General features: G+C 31.2%; 2 long non-coding RNA genes across 3 annotated transcripts; both read left to right on the top strand.

Annotated features, from left to right (window-relative positions):
* The first annotated feature begins 4,509 nt into the window (after nt 1-4,509).
* Nucleotides 4,510-8,605, top strand: LOC136235064 (uncharacterized). The gene is made up of 4 exons (XR_010691633.1): nt 4,510-4,609; nt 5,479-5,554; nt 6,636-6,860; nt 6,943-8,605. It is a non-coding gene; the product is annotated as an uncharacterized lncRNA (long non-coding RNA).
* A 3,612-nt stretch (nt 8,606-12,217) lies between these two features.
* On the top strand, nt 12,218-15,543 carry LOC136200818 (uncharacterized). 2 transcript variants are annotated; one of them, XR_010673534.1, is made up of 5 exons: nt 12,218-12,481; nt 12,953-13,028; nt 13,649-13,832; nt 13,916-14,182; nt 14,869-15,543. It is a non-coding gene; the product is annotated as an uncharacterized lncRNA (long non-coding RNA). The 2 variants fall into 2 exon arrangements; XR_010673533.1 differs by having other exon boundaries at nt 12,218-12,485.
* Nucleotides 15,544-16,546: the final 1,003 nt, after the last annotated feature.

The raw sequence follows: 16,546 nt of genomic DNA, 5'->3' as shown, positions 1-16,546 counted from the left end.
CTGTAGAAAGCATCTACAATCCAAATTTCATATTTTAAGTTATTCCGAACATTCAGATCTGAGTCTTTTTTTTGTTGCAACCATGAAGATTTATTGATCCACGAATAAGATAAATCATTTCCGCTCTTGCTAAATTCAAGAAAGGTATAAACGACAGAATAAAGAGAGTAGATACAATTCAGACGGATAAAGAAATCCGACAAAATATATGATACAGACAAAAAAAAAAAAACACAGAAACTTAACCCGTTGGACTCCTTATTGTATTTTTCTTGTTTTACGACCTTAATGCAAAAATACTCCTAACGTTTATAAACCGTAGCAATTTTATTCCTAATATTGATAGCCAAGAGCAATTTTACCCCAAATATTGGTAAATTTGGTTAATTTCAGACATTATTATAAAATATAGATATTTTGTTCCTTATTCTCCACCAATTCACCTAAATTGATTCTAAAAAAAAATTCATATTTTTTTTATGATTTAAAAATGAAATTGCAGATTAATATTTTTAAACCCGGTGAAATATTGATTTTTTATTCAACTCATACAAAATACAGTATATTTTTTAATTTTTTAAAAAGTTTTCACATTTAATCATATATTTATTATCCGTTACTAATTGATAAAATGACGCACATGTGAAGTATAGAGGATAAATTACGCCCGTGGCAACAGATCTTTGTCCATTTAACATTATGACCACTAAATTTCAATTCTTAACAGTATGAACACTTAACTTTACACTTTTAACATCGGTGGCCACTCAACGCCTCAAAACGACCAATGACGGTCTGAAAATAAAAAATTCGAAGAGTTAATGATATTCCAAGGACCTTTAATTCTTAAAAAATTTCGTTTTGAGGTCATTTAGGTGTTGTTTGGTTAGGATATAGAACACAAATTTTTAGAGAAAGAAAACTCTATTAATGTGATTTTGGAACATAAAAAATGTAGTTTCATGCTAAATGTCGTTCTCAATAACTTTAATTCTTAAATATTTTTACTTTGAGGTCGTTAACGGTCATTTTGAGGATTTGGTTAAAGTTGAGTGGTTGCCGGTGTTTAAAAGTGTAAAATTTAATGGTTATGCCGTTAAGAATTGAAGTTTAGTGGCCACAGTGTTAAAATGGGCAAAGTTCATTAGCCATGGGTGTAATTTACCCGAAGTATAGATGACAAGATTCATGACCAATAAGACAATTTGATGAATAATTTCTCCAATTGCTCCAACTTATGGCCCATTTGTTTTGCCTATTGTTTACTGTTACGGTTTGCTGTTGGAAGAATCTGCTTTTTCAAAAAGCAAATATTCTCTACTTTTATAAAATGCTACTTTTCGGATGTAAAAGACAAACATGAGATCACTAACCAAACACCTAAAACTCTTTTTTTTAAGTGAAAAGGCAAATAAGAGCATGAAAAAGCAACCAAACACCCATTTATTAACGTTAGAAGTAAAATTGATTTTGGGTGCCAACATTAAAGGTAAAATTGCACAAATTTAGACGTTATAGGTAAAATTGCTCCTAGATGTATATGTTAGGCGTATTTTTACACCTTATCCCATAAATTAATTATATTAATAATTATATTTATAATAACTAAACTAATTAAAAGACCCAATAATAATGATTTTAAGATAAAAATAACAATTATATACCTATTTTCAAATAAAATGGACACAATTATTAAGTAATTAATATTTAATATCAATTAAATTTAATTATTATTATTTTTAGAGAAAATTTCATTTTATTAAAATTAAACTCACATTCCCATATAAAACACTCTCTAAAAAATTAGGAATACAAAAGGCAATAAAATGACTAGCATTGGAATAAGAATGACGAGCTAACTCATGAGCAACTTCGTTCGCTAATCGATGAACAAACATCACCACATAAGTCGTGTGGTTCTGAAGAAGTTTGTTGATGTCTTGAACTACTCTATTATACTCCGTAAGATCCTTGTGGCTTGAGCCACCAACTATTCATTATCTCTTTTTGCGTTAGCTTCAAAATCGATATTGTTGTAATTTAAGAAAAATGTCTAAGGGATTTTAATTAATTTTTAATTATTAAATATTAATGACACACATAAATTGATTTTAAATACATTGACTATATATATGATAAGGTGTCGAGACTGAACTGTAGCTGGTCCACTGATTCGGTCAACTTATGCTATGAACTTTCCGACGATAAGTCAGTGAGAGATGAATAGATAGAGAAAGTATTTATAGAGAGAGAGCATATCACATTTTTAGGGTGTTACCTAGCTTTTTTTTTATATATACATTAAATCTTTATTTGATGTGTCAGTTATGTGAATAATTCAAACTCTGTTTAACATTGCGGGAAACTATAAGAATATCATTTTTCCTCTAAAGTAGAATAGTTAATAAATTATATGATGTGACAATCTATATATTTATTGACGTGTTAAAACAGTGACACACTGACAATTCTATTTGCATTAAATTGTGTTTGAACCACACACACTTAATGGGTTAAAAATAAATGATCAAGGACTTAATGTCTCAATTTGAAAGACTAAAACCTTAACGCGTTCAAAATAATTTATTAGAGGCTTAATATATACATTTAAAAGATTAAAGGCTGAATCAATAAAATTTAAATTTATGAGAGACTTAAATATTTATTTTTGATGATCATGTTGGTGAACAACTTCTTATCAATTTTTTTTTAGAGATAATGTGTAAAAATACCTCTAACGTTTATAGTCAGGAGCATTTTTACTCCTAATGTCAAAAATTGTGCAATTTTACCTTAAAGTTTGCATCAAGAGCAATTTTACCTATAACATTGACAAATTTGATCAATTTCAGATATTATTATAAAATATATATATTTTTTTGTTTATTAGTCTCCAGCCATTGCATATCAATTGATTTAAAAAAATTATATTTTTTTTTGTGATTTATTAATAGAATTAGAGATTGATATTTATAAATTTGACGAAATATTTGAATTTTTTTTTTTCACAACTCCTGTAAAAGATTTTATATATATATATATTGTATTTTTATTTATGTCTAATTATATGTTTATAACTATTACCCACGAGTGATAAAACGATGCATATGTGAAATGCAGATAACAATATTCATGATCGAGAAAACAAGTTGATGAATTATTGCTTAAATTAACCAAATTTATCAACGTTAATGGTGGAGTTACTCATGACTGCCAACGTTAAGATAAAATCGCTCTTGACTTTCAATATTAAGAATAAAATTGCATCATGTAAAACATTAACGATAAAATTGCTCATAATAATAAACATTGAGGTATTTTTACACCTTATCTCGATTTTTTAATATAATTTCAATTTTGATTTACGAAACTTTTAAGTGTTAGAGATATTAATCATCAAGGTGTTAATTAATTAATAAATTATAATTTTCTACCAATTACAAATTCTTTTTAAAGAAGTTAAAGTCTTCAAATTTAGGTATTTGGCTCCCTAAACTAAAGTTTCAAAGACAATTAAACCTTGAACTATCAAAACCATCAATCAGATTCCTGAACTAACCAAAAATCAACAACTGAGTCTCATTTTAAACAAAAATGATCAATTGATGCCTCGTCGAAAATCATTCGGTTGAATAGTTTCAGACCCTTTTCCCCAAACTCATTTTGAACCAATACAAAGATTATTATCGTCTATATCAAATAAGTATAGTTTCTGATTTTAAGATGAGATAGAGATTCAATTGATGATTTTTGTTTAGTTCAAAAATCTAATTAATAATTTTAATAGTTAAGATTCCTAATTTCTGATTTGGGGACTCAGAATGTAAATAATGACAATTCTTTAACAAAAAAATCCTTAAAATATTAAGGGTAATTAATTTATTAGCTCTTATATTTTGACAAAACATACTGTTTAGTTCCTGTATTTTCAAAAACATACAGTAAGGTCTCTAATCTTTTCCTTGATGAACTGTTTAGTCCCTAACGTTTTGCTCAGTGAACTGTTTAGTCCCTGTCGTTAGACTCTCATGAAGATTTTGTTAGTCAATTTGAATTTGAGTCAAACTCTAATTAAAATAAAAATATAATGTCTTAACTACCCTTTACCACATATCAATCATAGAACCAAACACCTCAAAAGCAAAAGCAATTTTAATTCAAACAGGAAGAGTGGACATGAGAGATTCGATTATGGATTAGGGATTCAATTATTTCTTCGTTTTTTTGTGAGGGAAAAGCATAGAAGTGTGAATTGCTTTTGACTGATAATTAGTAAAGGGTAATTTAATCATTTCTGAATTCATAAACGGTAAAAAATCTAACAAATAGACGGAAAAACTAAACAGTTCACTGAGAAAAAAGTTAAGGATCTTACCGTATGTTTTTAAAAACACAATGACTAAACAGTGTGTTTTGTCAAAATATAGGGACTAATAAATTAATTACCCAAATATTAATAAAACACACTGGTGGTGATTTTCAACAAATTATAAATACTGCCACTTAGGGCACACCTACAAGCAGTTCTAGAAGTTTGAATCGAACGTGAGGGGTGGGTCTTCTGTCTTCTCCGCCGTGCGGGTGGGTCACCTCCAACAGCTACTTTTTGGTAAATCTTTCTTCTTTTGCTTTGTTGTATTTTATGTTTGAATCGGAATGCTGAAGATCTAGTCTGAATGACAAAATTTTAAGTTTTAGCTTCTCCACAGTTTGTGTGATTTTGAACATCTGAGTTCCGATTTTAAAAAGGCCCATTTTTTTTTTCTGAATTTTGACAACTCGTGTTAGCTCCATTCTTTCCAAGTAAAGATCACGGGGTCAACTCGTTCTAAGCCAGCCAAGGGTTAGATCTCACAATATCTTTGTGCTCGAACCTCGTGGTATAGGTCCTGGTCATCTTTTAGCTTTCCCTGCAAAGGGATAAGTTCTGTTGAGAGCAGCTTGCCACAAGCATTCTCCACGAAATAGATTAGCCCACTGCTTTCTAAATGATACTAGAGTGTCATTTTGGGACTTATTTGACATTAGAAGTACAATTGAAGGAACATTCTTCCATTTTCACATGGCAGTTCAGAACTGAGAGAGGCGTTTCTCTGGAAATATGTTGCTGCTCAATAGAATACCATTTGTGAATTAGAGGATTATATATGTGTTTACTTTCATCTATGTTTGCCACTTACTGGAAATTCAATTTTAGTTAGTATAAATGTATAACTAGATGTGGATTTTGAAAATAAAGCAACCTATGTTAATGAGTGTATTGGAAATAATTGATATCCTTTTTTTTGTTCATTGTTTTCATTAGTTTATGAATGGGATTTTTTATTATAGCTGTGTGTAATCTTTTAAAATTTTCCATTATGCACCATTGGCTGTTTGTTAATTCAATGTAATGATGACAATGTGGTGGTTGGATAACTATTTTCATGCTATTAACAAATGTATATTTTGAATTGATTGTTGATTTATTGGATGCAGAAACTTAAGAGTTTTGCTGAAGAAAGAGCTGGAGAACAGTGATGTTGGGGGTTTGGGGAGGATTGTACTTCCAAAGGTGAGGTTTACTGAACTGAGGGTCCATAAGAGAATTTTGAAAATACATTAATTTTTTTTATCTTCAGAAAATAAGTAATTCTCGTGTTTGCATAATCCTACGAATTAGATAAATCAATTCAGTTGCCTGCTTTCAAGATGATTCAACTTGGTATGTTTATGATATGACTCGTTTGCATAGAGAGCCACCCCCTGTCATTGTCTTATGTTTTTTTTTTTACTTATTTCTATGAAGATGATGACACTGGTTGTTGTACTAGGGAGGGTTTATTAGGAACAAGTATTGAAATTTTTGCTCTTTATAATCATCATTAATTCAAAAGTGTCATATCCAAGAGACATTCTTTACTTTTCCTAAAAGTAAGTTTCTTTTGGGTCTCCTTTGTGGGCTACAATGGTCATTCTCAAATTGGGTAAAACTTCCTTATTCATTACTAATTGGGCTATAATTTTCTTTTAAAGTATAATCTTCATACTAATATCAGGAGTTATCTGCTTCTTTACTTGCTATTATTATGAAGTGGTATGTCTCAAGGCTAGACGATTATTGACATGCACAAATTTTTGCAAATTTGTGTTATAAGCTGACTTTATAACTAATATTCAATTTGCAGTCCATTTCACTGTTGATTCATGCATTGATATTTTAATATGATTTCATTGATATTTTAATTATCTTATTTCTCTAATAATCTCATTAACATGTAAATATCAAATTTATTAAAATGACACATCAATTTGAAGGTTGAAATAGAAATTCATTTTTTGATTTTCCATTTCGAAAACCGAAAATTGGGAAAAAAAGAGAATTGGAAAATGTTTTCTAAAACTGAACAAGATCTTAGTTGTGCACCATTCCTGAAACTTCAATTTCTTTGTAACGCTTCCAATTCTCCTACTTTTTTTAAAAATTGAAGATTTAGAATTTTGAATGCATATAATTCTGAATCACAAAATTCATTCCAAATTCGCAACTTGAGAAATTTTCTGCTATTTTCTGTTCTGACCAGTTTGTGCCCTTATTCTCCTAAGGAAATGATGATATGAGGTTATATGCTGATTTAATTGGGTGGATGCTTCAGGTTACTAGTGCAGCTATCAAGTATACAAATAGTCTGATGCAGTTTGTCAAGGATTTATGGACTGAGACTAATTGTGATGGAAGATTGATCCTTCATTGTGATAGCTACAACAAAACATTCCCTAGTCCAACTCTTTTCAAAACATCAAATGCACGTATGGAATCATCGAGTTCAGGAACTATGCCAATAAATGCAATGAACTTGGTCGAAATGTTCCTAGATTCGGTAAGTAAGTGAGAATTAGCCCAGTTCTCATTACATTACATATGCAATGACTGAATTGAAGAACTTTCTTTTGATTATGCAGAGTAAATGGGTGGTGGATCTCTTTCCAATAATTATTACCAAAGCATGCATAATTCAAGTACTTGAAATTGGAACATTAGGACACGGAAACTGTAACATTATGCAAAACACATTAAAAATCCCTAGATTTTATGATGACAGATCTGATGGAGACATGTTTGAAACACATTAAAAACAACTTCAAGTTTGTTAGCTTGGACAAAAACCAAGCAACGCTAGGTATTATCTAGATGATACTGCTGATGTACAGCCATTGGCAACTTCTTCAAGTTCGAAATTGAGGTGCAACACAGAAGAGCAAGTGTCTTTTGACATTGGCATTTAAAAAGGTGTACACTGTTGCCTTTTCATCCCATGTTTATCAATTATGATTTTTATTTTGGTATTTGAGTTGATTTGGAAAGATGATGAAAGACATTTATTTAGTAGTGTTGATTCATATATGACTGAAGGAAGAAGGTTTTTTTTAGAAAATAAATATGTTCTAGTCGTCATATGCACAAGCTTTGACCCAGTTATGTTCAATTTCCAATTCCAAATGATCATTGCTTATTTTTTTTTTTGTGCTTTTGTCTTTTGAAAATTATAAACAGCACAGTTAGATGCAAGAATATTTCAAAATATTAGAACCAAGGTTAATAAGTGTTGGTTTTTGTTCAAAAAACCATAAATTATGTTTAACGTTCAAAATAGAGCATTATCCTGTTTCTTTTTTGAATTTTCGTTGTTTTGTATTGATGAGATGATTATATTGTTGTTTTATAGTTGTGGATATTAATGGAAGATGAGATTGCAACTGATTCATCTTGCTTTTGATGCTTAATACTGTTTTTGAAATCTCTACTTGTTTTAATGGGAGTTGAGATTGCAACTGATTCATGTGAATGCTTCTGGTTTTTATGATTACAATTACTTAAATATTCAACTGATTCAACTGTGTTTCTGCAATAACATCACCATCTCCTCCTAAGTTTATGATTAGCACTAAGTTATCCATTTGTTGTAAATCTAATTCCAGGAAGATAAACTCCAATACGGAGAGTCAGCATAGCATTCGAAATCAAGGACGCTCTTGCGGAGGCAGGTGCAAAGCATGCTAGCTAGGTATGTTGGTCAACTGAATAAAGCAATGGAACTTAAGCGACATAAAGAACGGGGCCCACTCAGAAACTATTAATAGAAGAGTTTCTGGTATAGCGAAAGAAGAACGGGGGAGGCTGTCCAAAACACCACCAGTTTGGAGCATGGATATGTGTGTACAGCAGTCCCTCCCTCGCATTGAACTGGTAGAAGTTGTATCTTGTATGGACTTGGTAGTGATCTTGTATGCAACTAAATTCCCCCATTTCCTTGCAATAATAAATAGCGGATAAAAAGAATGGGCATTGGGAGCATGCATCGAACAAGCAGAGGCAAGTCACCTGAGGCTACTGGCAAGAAGCGTTTCTGGTATAGAGAAAGAAGTACGGAAAGTTCACAGGGAGGCCCTCCAAAACACCACTAATTTGGAGCATGGATATCTGTGTACAGCTGTATGTATCTTCGAACAATGTGTTTCAAAGTTCACCCAAAACACCACCAGTTTGGAGCATGGATATGTGTCTACAGCTGTATGTATCTTCAAACAAGGTGTTTCTTACTAAAATCTTGTACAGCAGTCCCCCCCCCCCTCCCATTGAACTGGTAGAAGTTGATCTTGTATGCTACTAAGTTCCCCATTTCCTTGCAATGATGAAATAGCGGATAAATTCACCTAAGGCTACTGGCAAATGGAAATCTGATATTTTGGGCTACTGGCAAGTCTCTAAATATCTATTTTTCGAGAACTATGTTTCGTACTGATTCTCGAAAGCTCTTGATTGAGGTTTACAACGTAACCTAAGAGAGGATGAATTCTTTCACAAATACATACAGATAAGTTTTGTGTAGACAGCCTGTCCCCTCCCTCAAAATGATCCTACTTTCCCCTCGCCTACAGTCTGGTTTTGACCGAGCAGATTAATTATTAACTGGTAATTAGAAAGTGTAGCATTTTCTTGTTCAAACTCTTACACATACAGATAATGTAACTTATGTTTGTAATACAGATATGTTTAGGACAACTTGGTGTTGATCTCCTACTACTGATAAAATCTTGATTGCTTTTGTTGCTATTTGCTATTGATTTTCTTTCAAATAGTTATTGAAAGTTGTTTCTTGTTCATCAAAATTAACCTCTCATCAAACCTGATCAACCTTTACGTGTATAAAATCACTTTCCCAAATATAAGGTTGTCAATAAGCATTAACACAGGAAAATTTAATGATCAAACAATCTTTCTTCCCATCTTTTGCCCTCTTTCTTTACTCTGAAGAGCCGCTCACAATCCGAACCAAACTAATAAACAAAAGAAAATTAACTTAAGAGATTAGCAATGAAGACTCGATCCTTTTCATTTTCTAGAAAAACGAACCGAGCTCTCACACCTCTAATACCATGTCAATCTGTTTTTCTTTTATTTAATTCAAAATAATTATGGGGAAATAAATTGGAAGATAACTAACTCATGTTACTCTTATAATTGCATTGCTCGCTTGTGGCACATAATTTTTGTTAACACATGCAATTAAATCTTTTTTAGAGTTGTAAAGATTGAGTCCCTTACCATTTATGTTTACAAATTTGGCTCTTGATCTTTAGTTTTTACACATGTTGAGCCCTCCATAACTATTTATTAATTTAAGCCCTTAGTGAATGGTTTAATATGTATGAAAATCATCAAGCCTTTCACTCAATGAACTTATTAATGTAGATAGCACCAGTAGCTGTTGTATTTCTCAGCATAGTGTATCTCGTCTTTAATTTTTCTCTATTTATTTTGTGAATTTGACTAATTTCTTGGTCAATAAATACAACAGTGTCTTAAAGCTCCATGTACATTTCAATTTCAAAAATTTCCATCACTTAGTCTAGCAACACCAGAAATGTTATGTTAAACCCATAGTCTGAAGAGATTTATGTGCTTGAATGCTCAAATTTGAGAAGCCTTTTATGCAATTTTACCAAAAAGAAAAACATGATTCGTTGTGTAAGTTGGATATTGTTTAGTTTTAATACATTATCTTCTGAGGAATGAATCTGAAATCGAAATTTATCTGCAATAATTTAGAAAAATTCTTGTAAATGAAATTGACTAGTGTAAATTAATATCACTTTTGTGCTGAGAAAAACAAGTTGCAGTTTTTCCTCCATAGACTATGAACTATAGGAATGTCATTTTAGTTGTTTTGTTACTACAACCTTTTATTTGTTGGGGTACACTACAAATGAAGATGGGTATGGGCAGAGGTAAAACCACCCCAATAAAAGATGGTTGTCGACTGCAGGAAATGCACCAACCCAAACAAACTAAATATAGTGATGTTATTAGTTGCAAATTATGATGTGATAGAAAATGGATAAGGTATTAAAATAGACTCATAAAAAAAAAGTATTAAAATAGACTTATGGGTTTTTAAGAAATATGAATTTAGTCTCTATGTATAAAATAACACCAATATAGGCTTAACGTTTAAAAACATATCAATTTAGGCCTCGACGTTAATTTCTCCCTCCATATACCATTGGCAGAACTTAACGAAGTAATATCAATGACGTGTCCACTGATTCTGTCAACTTACGCTAGGAATAGTTCCTGTGAACTTTCCGACCATAAGTCGGTGAGAGATTAATAGAGAGAGAAAGTATTTATATATAGAGAGCATATCCCATTTTTAGGGTGTTATCTAGTTTCTTTATATATATTAAGCCTCTATTTGACGTGTCAGTTATGTGAATAATTCAAACTCCATTTAGCCATACAGAAAACTGGCAAAATATCATTGTTCCTCTAAAAGTAAAATAGTTAAGAAATTATCTGTTGTGACAATTTCTATATTTATTGACGTGTTAAAATAGTGACAAACTGACAATTCTATTTGCGTTAAATGGTGTTTGAATCACCAAACTTAATGTGTTAAACAAATAAATGATCAAGGGCTTAATGTCTCAATTTGAAAGATTAAAACCTTAACGTGTTAAAAAATAATTGATTAGAGGCTTAATATATACATTTAAAAGATTAAAGGCTGAATAAATGAAATTTAAATTTATGAGAAATATTTATTTTTGACGATGATGTTGGTAAACAAATTTTTTTTTATCAAATTTGTAGGGATAATGTGTAATAAAATACGTATAACGTTTATATCCAGGAGCAATTTTGCACATAATGTTTAAAATTGTGTACTTTTATCTTAAAGTTCGCAACCAATAGCAATTTTACCTATAACATTGGTAAGTTTTGCCAATTTCAGATATTTTTTTTTTTGAAATCAGACATTATTATTAAATACTGATATTTTTGTTCATTATTCTGCACCAATTACGTATCAGTTGGTTTAAAAAGATTATATTTTTTTTATGATTTAGTAATAGTATTAGACATTAATATTTATAAATTTGACGAAGTATTTGATTTTTTTTGTCCAACTCCTAAAAAAAAAATATATTTTTTATTTTCATTTATGTCTAATTATATGTTTGTAACTGTACACACGAATGATAAAACGACACATATATGAAGTGTAGATGACAATATTCATTATCGAGAAAATAGTTTGATAAATTATTACTTAAATTGATCAAATTTATCAATATTAAAAATGAAGTTACTATTGACTGCCAACGTTGAAAGTAAAATTGCTCTTAGCTTTCAATATTAGAAATAAAATTACACCATATAAAACATTAATGATAAAATTGTTCCTAATTGTAAATTTTAAGATACTCGATTTGTTAATCTAATTTCAATTTTGATTTATGAAAATTGTAAGAGATATTAATAATCTAAGATATCAATTAATTAATAAATTTATAATTTGTATCTAATTTTAATTTTAATTTATGAAAAGTGTCAGAGATATTAATAATCCAAGATATCAATTAATTAATAAATTATATATCGTATCTAATTTTAATTTTGATTTATGAGGACCGTCAGCCATATTAATAACCTAAGATATCAATTAATTAATAAATTATAATTTTGTATCTAGGTGTCAGAAATATTAATAATATAATATAAGATATCAATTAATTAATAAATTATAATTTTGTACCAATTACAGATTCTTTTAAAAAAAATTCTGAAAATATTAATTTTTAAAAAAAAAATATTAATAAAACAAAAAATAAAAATAAATATAAATACTGCCACTTGTAGGGCACACCAACACAAGCAGTTTAAAAGTTTGAATCGAACGTGAGGGGTGGGTCTTCTGTCTTCTCCGCCGTGCGGGTGGATCTCCTCTCCTTCTCGCCGGAGAACATTGGCAAATGCAAAGAGAGTTCAAGAATCTGAGATATCTCCTCTCAATCTGAGTTATCAAATATGGAATCTGTTGACGGATGCGATTGCGATTAGGTTACTGCAACTCGTGATTCGTAAATCAGCATCTCTTGATAGTCATGAAGCCATACAAATTGATCTTCACAATAAAATAACCTGCAGCAGCTACCTGTGGGTAAATCTTTGTACTTTTGTTTTGTTGTATTTTATGTTTGAATGGGAATGCTGAAGATCTAGTCTGAATGACAAAATTTTAAGTTTTAGCTTCTCGACAGTTTGTGTGATTTTGAACATCTGAGTTCCAATTTTAAAAAAGCCCATTTTTTCTGAATTTTGACAACTCGTTTTAGCTCCATTTTTTCCAAGTAAAAGAGTGAATTTATAGATGATCATTTGTGAATCAGAGGATTATATATGTGTTTACTTTCATCTATTTCTGCCACTTACTGGAAATTCAATTTTAGCTATGTTAATGAATGTATTGAAAATAATTGATATCCTTTTTGTGTTCATTGCTTTCATTGGTTTATGAATGGCTATTTGTTAATTCAATGTAATGATGACAATGTGGTGGTTGATTAACTATTTTCATGCTATTAACAAATGTATATTTTGAATTGATTGTTGATTTATTGGATGCAGAAATTTAAGAGTGTTGGTGAAGAAGGAGCTGAAGAACAGTGATGTTGTGTGTTTGGGGAGGATTATACTTCCAAAGGTGAGGTTTACTGAACTGACGATCCATTAATTTTTTTTTTTTTTGTCTTCTGAAAACAAGTAATTGTGGTGTTTGGATAAGCCTAAGAATCAAGTAATTCTCGTGTTTGCATAAGCCTATGAATTAGAGAAATCATTATGTTGCTTTCTTTCAAGATGATTCAACTTCGTATATGTTTATGACTCATTTGCATGAAGAGCCAACCCCTGTTGTCTTATGTTTTTTTTACTTATTTTTACCAAATTTATTAAAATGACACATCAATTTTAAGGTCGAAATAGAAATTCATTTTTTGATTTTCCATTTCGAAAACCGAAAATTGGGAAAAGAAGAGAATTGGAATAGAGAAATGAAAATGTTTTCTAAAACTGAACAAGACCTTAGTTGTGCACCATTCCTAAACTTCAATTTCTTTGGTGCGCTTCCGATTCTCCTATTTTTTAATAAAATTGAAGATTTAGAATTTTGAATGCATATAGTTCTGAATCACAAAATTCATTCCAAATTTGGAACTTGAGAAACTTTCTGCTATTTTCTCTTCTCACCAGTTTGTGCCTTTATTCTCCTAAGGAAATGATGAAATGAGGTTGTATACTGATTTAATTTGGTGGATGCTTCAGGTTACAAGTGCAGCTATCCAGTACACAAGTAGTATGAAGATTGGTCATTCATTGTGATAGCTACAAAAAAGTATTCCCTAGGACAAATCATTTCAAAACATCAAATGTACCTACCGAATCATCCAAGAGTTCAGGAACTGTGCCAATAAATGCAATGACCTTGGTTGAAATGTTCCTAGATTCGGTAAGTAAGTGAGAATTAGCCCCAGTTTTCATTACATTACATATGTAATTACTGAATTGAAGAACTATCTTTTGATTATGCAGAGTAAATGGGTGGTGGACCTCTTTCTGACAATTATTACCAAAGCATCCATAATGCAAGTACTTGAAACTGGAACATTATGCAAAACAAACACATGTTTGAAACACATTAAAAACAACTTCAAATTTGTTAGCTTGGACAAAAACCAAGCAACGCTAGGTATTATCTAGATGATACTGCTGATGTACAGCCATTGGCAACTTCTTCAAGTTTGAAATTGAGGTGCAACACAGAAGATCAAGTGTCTTTAGACATTGTCATTTAAAAAGGTATAAACTGTTGCTTTTTTGTCGCATGTTTATCAATTATGATGTTTATTTTGGTATTTGAGTTAATTTGGAAAGATGATGAAAGACATTTATTTAGTAGTATTGATTCGTATATGACTGAAGCAAGAAATGGTTTTTTAGAAAAGGAATATGTTCTAGTTGTCATATGCACAAGCTTTGACCCACTTATGTTCAATTTCCAATTCCAAATGATCATTGCTTATTTTTTTTGTGCTTTTTTGTTTTGAAAATTATAAACAGTACAGTTAGATGCAAGAATATTGGAAGCGAGGTTGAGGACCTATAATAAGTGTTGGTTTTTGTTCAAAAAATCATAAATTATGTTTAACGTTCAAAATAGAGCATTATCCTGTTTCTTTTTTGAATTTTCATTGTTTTGTTTTGATGAGATGATTATATTGTTAGTTTATAGTTATGGATATTAATGGAAGATGAGATTGCAACTGATTCATCTTGCTTTTGATGATTAATACTGTTTTTGAAATCTCTACTTGTTTTAATGGGAGTTGAGATAGCAACTGATTCATGTGAATGCTTCTGGTTCTTATGATTACAATTACTTAAATATTCAACCGATTGAACTGTGTTTCTGCAATAACATCACCATCTCCTCCTAAGTTTGTGATTAGTACTAAGTTATCCATTTGTTGTAAATCTAATTCCAGGAAGATGAACTCCAATACGGAGAGTCAGCGTAGCATTAGAAACCAAGGAAGCTCTTGCGGAGACAAGTGCAAAGCATGCTAGTTATGTCGGCCAAATGAATGAAGCAATGGAACTTAAGCGACATAAGAACGAGGTCCACTTAGAAAGTATTAATAGAAGAGTTTCTGGTATAGCGAAAGAAACAGTTTGGAGCATGGATATGTGTGTACAGCAGTCCCTCCCTCGCATTGAACTTGTATGAACTAAATTGGCCCATTTCCTTGCAATAATAAATAGCGGATAAAAAGAATGGGCATTAGGAGCATGCATCGAAGAAGGAGAGGCAAGTCTCTAAATAACTTGTGACCTCAGGCTACTGGCAAATAAAAATCTGATATTTTAGGCTACTGGCAAGTCTCTAAATATCTATTTTTCGAGAACTATTTTTCGCTCTGATTCTCAAAAGCTCTTGATTGAGGGTTACAAATACATATAGATAAGTTTCGTGTAGACAGCCTGTCCCCTCCCTCAAAATGATCCTACTTTCGCCTTGCCTCCGGTCCGGTTTTGACCTAGCAGATTAATTATTAACTGGTAATTAGAAAGTGTAGCATTTTCTTGTTCAAACTCTTACACATACAGATAATGTAACTTATGTTTGTAATACAGATATGTTTAGGACAACTTGGTGTTGATCTCCTGCTACTGATATAAAACTTGATTGTTTTACATGTATTTATTTAATTGTGTATAGAATCAAGGTTTACATGTGCTGATCTCCTACTAATGTAACTTGATTGTTGTTGCTATTTGTTATTGATTTTCTTTCAAAATTAACCTCTCATCAAACCTGATCAACCTTTACCCGTATAAAATCACTTTCCCAAAATATATGCCTATCAAGAGGCATTATCGGAAAATTTGATGATTAAACAATCTTTGTTTACTCTAAAGAGAGACTTGCAATTCAAACGAAACAAATAAACAAAAGAAAGTTACCTTAAGAGATTAGCAATGAAGACTCGATCATTTTCGTTTTCTAGAAAAACAAATTGAGCTCGCAACTCTAATACAATGTCAATCTGTTTTCTGTTTATTTGATTCAAAATAATTATAGGGAAATAAATTGGAAGATGACTAATTCATGTTACTCTTATAAGGGATAATTACTAATCTAACCCAATGAAGAACCCCACTTTACATATCTAACCCACCTTCCTTTAATTTTACCAAATTAGACAAATAAACCCATTTTGGACAAAACTACCCTTATTTTAGTTTGAAGGTTCATCTCCTACCTCTCGCTCCTTCCACTTCCACTTCCTCACCTGACCTTTCCCATTCAACTTCATTGTGGTTCATCTTCTTCATTTTCAGTTCGTTTCAACTGCATTTTACGTTTTGAACTCATCACTATATATAATCCGGGTTGTTCTTCTCTACATTTTCATTTTGATTTTCATCTCCTACCTCGACACCTCCCGTTTCTTTCTTCTGCGCGCGAAAGTGATGGCGAGAAAACGGAAGGCGACGGCGGCGGCAAGCGAAGAGGAAGGACGGACGAAGCATAAGGTAAGCATGCATCATCTTCTTCCCTGTTACCGCCATTAATGGATTAAATGCGCTCGAATGCGCTCGAATGCGCTCGTATGTTAACTGTATGTAGATATGGTCGCATTTGTTACCTAAATGCGTTCA

Source organism: Euphorbia lathyris, chromosome 7 (assembly GCF_963576675.1).
Source record: "Euphorbia lathyris chromosome 7, ddEupLath1.1, whole genome shotgun sequence".
Classification (NCBI taxonomy): domain Eukaryota; kingdom Viridiplantae; phylum Streptophyta; class Magnoliopsida; order Malpighiales; family Euphorbiaceae; genus Euphorbia; species Euphorbia lathyris.
Note: the sequence above shows the minus strand (reverse complement) of the source record. Positions and strands in the feature narration are given on the sequence as shown.